We start from the raw sequence: 10,637 nt of genomic DNA, 5'->3' as shown, positions 1-10,637 counted from the left end.
ACTGCTGAATTTATACCAAATTATACAGAATTGACTTCATTATCCATACAGGTTAAAAATATATTCAAGAATATGTTTTGTCCCATATACATAACATACATTTGCTCCCATATAGGTCTGCCAGGTCCTGTAGCACAAAGCAATGCAGAAATTGATTGATTACTGATTGGAAGTGCATTGAAGGACTCAGATTTTGATTTAAAAAATTCTTGTCAATAACAAAGGTTTAAAGAAAGAGTTTTCTGTTACATGCTAACAAGTTAAAGAGATTTTAAAGAGATGATGTCCTACTTACTCTTGCTATAGCCAAACACCATTGCCAGCAGGGAGTAACGCTAAGGGTAGTCAAAGGAATGACATCTGGCAGATGCAGAATGTGGAAAATTAAAATATGTACATCAAACCATTGACACTTATTCATGTTTTCAGTGGGCAAGCACTTTAAGCTCAGAAAAGGCTGATTCAGTAATCACACATTTATTAGAAGTTATGGCCATCATGGGTATACCTGCACAAATAAAGACAGATAATGATCCAGCATATATTTCTAGGAAAATGAAACAGCTTTTTGTTTATTATACTATTAAACATATTACGTGTATGCCACACAATCCTACAGGTCAGGCAGTTATAGAAAGATAAAACCAACCTATAAATAAATGTTAAACAAATATAAAGGGGTGTAAATACCCTCAGAAATAGATTACATAATGCATTATTAACTTTGAATTTTCTTAATGCTACTGAGAAAGGGACAACAGCAGCAGAGAGACATTGGATAATAGAAAAGACTTCTGAACTAAACCAGCCAGTGTATTTCAAGGATGTGTTGACCTCACAGTGGATGCCTGGAGACTTGTCATGTTGGAGAAAGGGCTTTGCTCTTGTTTCCACAGGAGAAGAAAAATATGAATACCATCAAAATTAATAAAGGTTCGGTTTGAAAAGGTTAAACCTCTTGAAAAAGGAATGACAGCTTATCCACAATGTTGACAATCATACAGGTGGTCAGGAAAACATATAGGGTCGGGGCAGAGTTCTTCTCTTGTCTTTATAGGAAATATATACATCTAAAAAATCCAAGAGACTCTGGAGGTTTGGGTGCTGACATATGGAAAAATAACTATCCACTAAGGATCATAGAGAAAAAGAAATATGATTTATGAGGTCAGGTAACTGATACACATACATGAATATATAGAGCTGGTTTTGGATATGGACACTGGTTCTGTTGTTTTCTAATTCCAAGCATGTTCCTAAAACAAAAAATTAAACTTTCAGTTTCATGTCAGGAGTCATGATATGGGAAAGAAAGAAAAAATAATAATTTATAAAAAAATTACTTTCCTTCATACCTATTTTTGACTTTATCATACCTTTTATTGAATATATATGTCTGTATATGTCTATATAAATAATGTTTAAGTTTTCCAAAATGAACAATGAATTTTCCTGCAGTAATCTTTGAAGTTTCCAGGAAGATGATGGGGCCCTACAACAACAACTTCACCTGGTTGATACGACATCATGATGCAGAAAGTGCTTCTATAAGACCTGTTTTGGGTACCAGCTGTTCAAAATGATTCCAACTTGGTTAGCTTAGATGATGTACATTTTTACAAAGTTCTGGCCATTATTCCAAACAGTAACCTCAGAAAAACCCTACCAAATACTCAGAAACAATTTGCAATTATATCAGACAGTAATCTTGAAACTTAATCATTTTACTTTCACAGGATCCCATGGAAATAACATCATATCCATGACAGCTGGAAGTAATTCTACAAAATAATGTCCCCTCTCCCAACAAAGTTTGTACTCAGGGTTAGGAACATCATTTAGGCATTGATTATAATTGGTACAGGGTTGGGGGTTGGGGGGGAATTATGTAGGCTCAGGGATCTCTTTAAAAAAAGGTGGAGGGAATTGGATGGGATAATAGATTAGTGTGAGCTTACTTACATTAATAATAATAGTGAGTATTCAAACTGCCTAGGCTCCCACAAAGCCAGTACGTGCAGTAGGATCAAAAACCCACTGCAATTGTTCTTGAATTCTCAGTATTCCTCATTGTCCACTATGTTCAGCTAGTCCGGATTTATCCCATGCTTTTTCAGACCTAGGCCAGCTGGCCTTGGTGAGATCCCAATAGAACATCCCCATTGTCTTAGTGTGTGGGTGCACCCCTCGTGGTCCTGAGTTCCTTGCTCGTGCTCCGTCTCCACAGGTCAGGGAACCCTGATTGCTCTTCGAGCAGATGAGGGAGGGGGACTTGATCGGGGGAGGGGGAGGGAAATGGGAAGCGGTTGTGGGGACGAGGCAGAAACCCTTAATAAATAAATAAATTTAAAAAAGAAATAAATAATAATAGTGAGTTATAGAATGAGTATTTAGGAGCCATTATTTATAGGCAATTTATATTGGTATAGATTCTTGTATATTGAGACAAACAAATTATTTTGAATATGTTCCTATTTTTGTCTACAATATTTTAAATTTCTAGGCAAATTAATTTTGTCATATTAAATGCATGAATGTTTCTATGTTGCAAGGAGAGAGTTGGTCCCTTCTTTGTCCTGACCATCCAGCTAGCTTACAACTGAAATGATCACACAGAAACGTTATTCATTAAAACATTGCTTGACCCATTAGCTCTAACTTCTTATTGGCTAACTCTTAAATCTTAATTTAACCCATTTCTATTAATCTGTGGCTTACCAAGTGCTAGTGGCTTTCCGGCAAGATTCTAATTGGTGTCTGTCTTAGGTGGGAGGATCCATGACTTCTCTCACTCTGCCCTTCTTCCCAGCATTCAGTTCTGTCTTCTCTACCTACATAAGTTCTGCTCTATTAGGCCCAAAGCAGTTTTTTTAATAATTAACCAAAGAAAGCAACACATGATGAGAAGAAACTCCTTCAACATTTTCTCATTTTCTGTTAAAACAAAAAGGAAGGTTTAACTTTAACATACTAAAATTACATATAATAAAAAATAGTTATCAATCAAGGATTCAGTTGGAATATTTATATCTACTTTATCTTTTATCATAACTAAAGAAAACTATAACTATAAATTCTTTAATACCATCAAAAACTCCAGAAGGATATAATATTACCTAAGTAAACAGGAAGTGCATTGTAAGCAACTTCCAAAACTCTAGAATTGACAGAGATATCTCACTGCCTGGACAGTCACCCAAAGTTCTTCTGTACCATTGGGGCATCCATCTTCAGGCTATAGGCCCACAGTATCCAGCAGACTATTTCATGAAGCAAGAAATTACGAAGACTCTTTAGTCATTTTCTTCTGTTTCCTGCAGAATGTCTCACTGTCTCTTTTAAGAAGCAGCAACCCTGAAGGATCATCTTGCCTTTAGGCAAGTTTAACAGTCATCTCTCTGCAGGTTCTTCATGTCCAGTTTATGCAACAGTCCAAACAAGAGCAATTTCTTGTCCAAATGTCTAACCAATTCCACAAGGACCCTCTTCGATGCCCATCTATCTCAGGTAGTAGCTTGGTGCTGCCAGGAGCAGACATGTCACATTGTCATGAAAAGCCCTAAGTTATTAAAAAATTTAAATGCCATATTCTGTAGTCTTTGAAAGATATGAAGAATACCTTTCCATCTGTAATATATAGTATGCACATCTATAAAATCTAACTAACATGACTTCAAGCTTGACTATTATTGATGATTATCTATTAACCTATATTTCTTAATTATACATTACATTTTTAAAATGAACTATACAATCACAATACCTTAATCAAGATCAGAAATACATATACATATAACAAAATTGACCTTAAATCATATCATTAAACCAGATCCTTACCAATACAAATTATTCATCTCTATATCATATCCCCCTTTAAATGTAAAAGAACATTTATAAACAATATTTGGGAATATGGACATAGTTATTTCTCCCCAAACTTCTTCCTACTGTATGGGGGCACTGTTAATCAGGTCTTTCATGGTGTATCCTATATGCTAGGTTCATCTCAGTCAGCAGTTGGGTGAAGTAACTTTTTGAGGGTGTTCACAGCGACCATTGAGGAGGCCTCGTTCCATGAAACCATTTTGGCCTGGAGGCAATTCACAGTTTTTATCTTCTGTGAAAACAAAAGAGGAACCTCTTTTTCAAAGCACCATATAGTTAGACCCAAATTCTGAAGTGAAGATATCTCATGCTGATTTAGCTGCTAAATGACATGCAATGAAACGTCTCTCTATACTTAGCCTCTTAACAGTCAAAAAAGTTAAAAAAAAAAAACCAATAATATACATAATCCAAACTCCCTGTGAATTTTCCATTCTTATAAGGCTTAATTTTTTTTAATTTTTTTAAACCTATGACTATTTGTACTCTGTCTCTTTAAAGACTTTATCCTTCTTTAAAAGCATTAACTTTATTTTATGACTGTCTATCTCAGATTTTACACTGAGTTAGTTGACCTCATTGAAGGTGCCAATTGTTTCAAGGAGAGAGGTGGCCCCTTGTTTGTCCTGGTCACCTGGCTAGCTTACATCTGAAATAATCATACAGAAGCTGTATTCATTAAAGCACTATTTGGCCAATTAGCTCTAACTTCTTATTGGCTAACTCTTACATCTTAACTTAACTCATGTCAGAGGATTACCAGCAAGATTCTAACTGATATCCATCTCAGGTAGAAAGATCCATGGCTTCTCTCACGCTGCCCTTCTTCCAAACATTCAGTTCTGTCTTCTCCACCTACCTAAGTTCTGCCCTATCAGGCCCAAAGCAGTTTCTTTATTCATTAACAAATAAAAGCAACACATGAAGAGAAGAACCTCCTATACCACTTCTACCTCTGCTTAAACCATTTTTCTATATTAATACAATTTTAGGATATATTTTTCATACTGCAATGTACATTTCTACTTCTGATCAAGACACTTATCCATGGTTTACATTGTGAGATCATTTTCCTTGTTTGTTGCAAAGGTTTTTAGTATAATATTCCAATATGTAGTCTTAGTCTTTAAGTTATATAGGTATTAAGGCTCTTAAGAAGTTTCTGTTGCTGCCCATCACCCTTGATTCTCCTTCTTCCCAGGGCTGTGCAGGTGGAGTCCAAAGAAGTTAGTGCTGTCCCAGACCCCAGGGCCGTGAGGACTTGGTGGACATGCAGTTCCCCAATGAGGAGGCTGGAAACAATGAAGGGGTTCACTTGAGCACGCAGGATCCTGGAGATGGGGACCTGGAGGACACAGGATCCAAGGCCAAGGACCAGCCAGCCACCTTTGCCTCAGGCTGAGGCCTTATCGAGCGCTTAAGAGCCCTGGAAAACTGCAGCTTCCGATAATAATCCCCCTGGAGAACCTGAGCACAGCTCCAAGGGCCATGGAGAAGACCCCAATGATGGGGACCCAAGTGATGAGTACTGGCGCAACCAAAGGAAGCATGTGTCTGTGCTGAGTGAGGCAGGCAAGCCCATCTTCTCACGGTATGGTAGTGTGGAGGCCCTGTCTGCCACCATGGGTGTGACGACGGCCCTCTTGCCCTTTGTACAGAGTACAGGAGATGCCATCCAAGCCATCTACACCGAGGACCACAAGCTGGTATTCCTGCAGCAGGGCCCACTCCTGCTAGTGGCTGTGTCCCGGACTCCACAATTGGCAGCGCAGTTACGGGGCGTGCTATTGGCAGTGCACACACAGTTTGCGAGCACATTCACATGTGCAAGCGTGGCCTGCATCTTCGCACATAAGCAGAACGATGACCTCCGTTGTCTGCTGGCTGGCTCAGAGCGCACACTGGACCGGCTCCTGGACAGTGTGGCACAAGACCCTGGTGCCCTGCTCCTGGGTGCTGTGTGCTGTGTGCCTCTGGCCCGTCCACTGTGGGATGCCCTGCTTCACTGTACAGCCCCGGGCCTGGCCCTGTCAATGCTAGTTGTTGGTGGTCAACTGATGACAGCAGCCCAGGAGAGGAATGTGCAGGCTGATTGCCGACTGGACCCAGCTGATCTACAGCTGCTACTTGACTGGGTGGGTGCACCTGACTTTGCAGCATGTGAGGCATGAGCACCAGCATGCCTGCCTCGCTTCAACCCAGATGGTTTCTTCTATGCCTATGTGGGCAGCCTGCATTTCATGCCTGTCTGCCTGCTACTGCTTGATACCAACCGGGAAGCCTTCCATGCCATGGATGCCTGCCGGCACTTGGTTGAAGGTGGAATGCACCACTTTGGTGCCCTGCCTACCCATGGGGAGGCTGCCAGCTTCTCTAATAGACCTACAGCCAGTGCCCCTGCCTACAGTGTGCAGACTGTGGGGACACCTGGCCTCCGGCATTTCCTGAACAACACTGCCAGCTACCACAGTTTACCAGTCCTGAGCTTGAGGCCCCATACAGCCGCAAAGAAGAGTGACAGCGACTGTCCGACCTGTATCACCGACTGCATGCTCGCCTCAAGAGCACCTCCCGGCACTTGCGCCTCATTTACCACATGGCTGAGGAAACACTGCTAGCCTGGGTGACCTCCAAATTTGAGCTCTATACTTGCCCTAGCCCCCTGGTGACCAAGGCAGGTGCCATCTTAGTGCTGAAGCTCCTGCTCTGGGTGAGGAAGGAAGAGGACCGGCTTTTCATCCATTACCACGCCCCCCCCCCACCAATCCACACCACCCTCCACCTTGGTGGACCAGGCCGCCAACAATGGCTTGTTCTCTGGACTCTGACTGACTGCCGGAGTCATGTTTGGCTTCTAAATTCTGTCTCTGGAAATTTGGGTAGAGGTCTGTGTGGGGCTGGTCCTGTGCAGCTGGGCAAGATCTCAGGGTTTGCTCATAACTGGGAGAAGGGGGACAGCAGCTAGGGGCACAGGTTGCTCTGTGAGCCCCCTTATGCACCTGCACATCTAGGAAAGTCAAAAACCTCCTTTGCCCTCTGCTTAACTAACCTGAATGCCACTGCACCCTTTACCAGCTGTCCTTCCTCCCCCACCACTCTTCTAAGCAGCACAGGTTGCTCTTATGTCCATCTTCCAAGCAGACCTGAGACTGGGCTGAGGCTATCCTCAGGGTAGGGATGAGTAACCACAAGGGCTCAAGAATTTGCTATACAGGACTGACTAGTCTATCCTTGAAATCAGCTTAGAGCTGTTTAAAGAAAACTACAGAAAGGGACTAAAGTTGAATCCCACAACACATTCGTCTGTTCCTCTGTCCTTCATGCCCTTCTTTTTTCTCCATCATTTCCCCCTACTTAAAAAAGGGGGGCCAAGCCCCACCAATTCAGGTGTTTCTTACATGAATAATAAGAATGCCTCCGTTGTCCACACATGCCACATGACTTCACCCAGTGGCTGGGATGCAGCTTTGCGAAGATGCTCCTAGCCTCCAAGGCTTCTACTCAAAAGAGAGATAACTTTCATCTCTTTCAGTGGAGATGCGTGGACAGGACAGGGCTTGGAACTCTGTTGTGCTGCCCCTCAGCACGAACACACTTTTTCTGGACGTTGGCCGCTTGCAGTAGCAATAAAAGAAGAACCCTTAAATAGCTTGCAGGCACAACCCTCCTCAACGGCCCACTGCCTTGATTCCCCAGCCTTGTTTAGCATAGGGCCCTGTAGTTGTATACATGCTGTCAGTTGCGTTGCAGATGTTCAGCGCTTGCTCAGAGCAGATACCTATGTCACCCCACCCCCTGGTTTCCTACAATCGCTGTAGTGGCACGTGCTGCTTTTCCCAGCGACTGTTTTTCCACATGTGCAGATGCTCCACGTTGGGAAAAGGCTGCCGAGTGGCTGGGAGCTGAGGAGGCTGAGGACTCCGGAGGTAGTGAGGGCCCACAGGGTAAAAGGGAGAGAGGCTTTGGACCAATATAATAAAAAAAGAGTAGGTTTTTTTTAGGAAAAAAAAATGTTTTTAGCCTATTGAGATTTTTAACTTCCACACAGTGAAAATAAATAACTTGAGTATTCTCATCACCTAGGTTTACTTGCCAACATTATTGACGTTATTAAATACTTCGGCAGTTCTTTTCAGCATCCATTACTAAGCAAATCGGGAAAGGGATAGTGATATTCTCACAAAAACTGTCCTGTTGCTACAGCCAGCCTTGGTGATTCCTACTTGGACTGCTCCAGGCCCTTGAGAATGGTTTTCTCACACTTTTTCAGATTTGTTTTGACTTAAGTAATGAAGCTTCTCCCCACAATGGGGTCAGGGAGATGGAGTTGAGCCTAGAAACTACTGGAAACTGCAGTTCCTTCAGAAGAAAATGTGTATCACGGTAAATACACCAGAAGAGCGTTTTTGTTTAATTACAGAAAATTCCCAAACATTCTAAAGTAGAGAAAATAGCATAAACAGTGACCCTGACCCTGTTTCAATGGGTTCAAACTTTGTCTTCATATCTACATCCACCTTCCCTTCCTGAGCACCAGGTCTTTCACTGCACAACCAAGCATGGCGGCATCTTGCCAGACCTGTCTATTCAGATTCCAAAACAATGGGTGTGACCTTCAAGTACAAGACCTGCAGTTTCCCTTGGCACCTAAAACACCTACTTGGTGCTTGATACGCGATTTATTTTTTCTTTTATTAAATTGGTGAATGATGGAATCATTTTAACAGAATCCGTCTTAAATTATAGCCTCATGTTGGGTGCCCATTTTCAAAGAAGAATTAAAAATCAGACAAAAGTGAACCACACGTTATTGAGAGGTTGATACAGTGCCACAGAGATGTAAAAACTTAGCATCAAACTTTCAAATTCCTCATGTCCCATGAGGGACTTCACTGGACCTGGAGGAAGTTGGAACGAATATCAGGTTATGTTTCTTTGCCATTGAATTGGGCTTAAGGGATCATGCTTAGCACCAGTGGCATACAGATCTTCTGGTGGAAGCTTAGGTTTTTAGCAGATGCTCTTCCACATCTGTAGCTTCTATGCTAGGTAATCACAGGAGATTGAATACCCAAACACATGGACCATCGGCAGTCAATGGTAACTTACTGACAGAGGCAGGGATACAAGAAGTGGTCACAAAAATGACCAAATCTAGGGAGACTCGTGTAGATTGTAGAGTTTTGAAAGAGGGGGGAAAAACATAATTTTCAGTTGATATGATTGTTCGTTTATAAAAGATGGGCTCCAGAAGTTTTATTTTTATTATTGAGTAGTTGGGGTTGTCAAGAACAGCTTCCTGGAAGGTGTCTGAGGTAAGCACACTTTGATAACTGGTTAAGAGCCTTGGATTTGGGGAAGGGGAGCAAATTGAGGCCTCTTGTGATTCATTGTTTTATTTATCACTTAGAAAACTAGGTAGTCTGGCTTACCTCACTCAGGATAGTGTTTTCTATTTCCATCCATTTGTATGCAAAATTCAAGAAGTCCTTGTTTTTTACTGCTGAGTAATACTCTAATATGTATATATTCCATACTTTCTTCATCCATTCTTCTGTTGAAGGGCATCTAGGTTGTTTCCAGGTTCTGGCTATTACAAACAATGCTGCCATGAACATAGTTGAGCATATACTTTTGTTGTATGATAGGGCCTCTCTTGGGTATATTCCCAAGAGTGGTATTGCTGGGTCCAGGGGTAGGTTGATGGGGATGTTCTATTGGGAACTCACCAAGGCCAGCTGGCCTAGGTCTGAAAAAGCATGGGATAAATCCGGACTAGCTGAACATAGCGGACAATGAGGAATACTGAGAATTCAAGAACAATCGCAGTGGGTTTTTGATCCTACTGCACGTACTGGCTTTGTGGGAGCCTAGGCAGTTTGGATGCTCACCTTATGAGACCTGGATAGAGGTGGGCAGTCCTTGGGCTTCCCACAGGTCAGGGAACCCTGATTGCTCTTCGAGCAGATGAGGGAGGGGGACTAGATCGGGGGAGGGGGAGGGAAATGGGAAGCATTTGCGGGGACGAGGCAGAAATCCTTAATAAATAAATAAATTTAAAAAAAAAGAAAACTAGGTAGTAAGTAATATGTAATTTAAAATTAAGAAAGAAAGATAAAGTTGAGCAGCACCTGAGAATTATACATTGACATCAGAACAATGTTATCATCCAGGTTTTAATGACTCTTGTGCAGTTATTTGGAGTCTCTGTATATAGGAAATATGCACTGGAATATTGAGTATTAATAGGTCATACTATCTGCAGCTTACAAATGAAAAACACTCAAAACATGGCAGGGATGATAGAGTATCACAGCCTATTTCTACGACTTTTGTGTACATCTGAAATAATTTCAAAATAAAATGTTAAAAGGGAAAAAATATTAACCCTAATATTATTTGTCCAAATAGCTAATATAGTATAGGAGAATATGTTGAAATTACATGTGCCATCTCTCTAGCTTCTGTGCTGTTCATGTGCTCTACAAAAAAATAAAAAGATAATGTCCTTCAAAAATTATGTCAGTAGAATAATGCCAACAATAGAATACATAAAGTGATTGGATATATTAGTTGGCATGCAATTTCCATTTGCTGTTTCTCCTTCTGAAACAGGGTGACACTAGTGTAAGAGGAAACTGAGATAAATAGTGTTATGAACCTATGAACCACCATGTATCATGAAAACCATTCCCAGGTCCTCTGCAATATCAGAACATCTTTTAATCACTGAGCCATCTGTGATACTGTGC

At 41.4% G+C, this 10,637-nt stretch overlaps 1 pseudogene; it reads left to right on the top strand.

Moving 5' to 3' along the window:
* The first annotated feature begins 1,155 nt into the window (after positions 1 to 1,155).
* Positions 1,156 to 6,713, top strand: LOC121436523 (annotated as a pseudogene).
* The last annotated feature ends 3,924 nt before the right edge of the window (positions 6,714 to 10,637 follow it).

This window comes from Microtus oregoni, unplaced genomic scaffold (assembly GCF_018167655.1).
Source record: "Microtus oregoni isolate MIOR12 unplaced genomic scaffold, Mior012 000002F_ref0000024, whole genome shotgun sequence".
NCBI classification, from domain to species: Eukaryota; Metazoa; Chordata; class Mammalia; order Rodentia; family Cricetidae; genus Microtus; species Microtus oregoni.
Note: the sequence above shows the minus strand (reverse complement) of the source record. Positions and strands in the feature narration are given on the sequence as shown.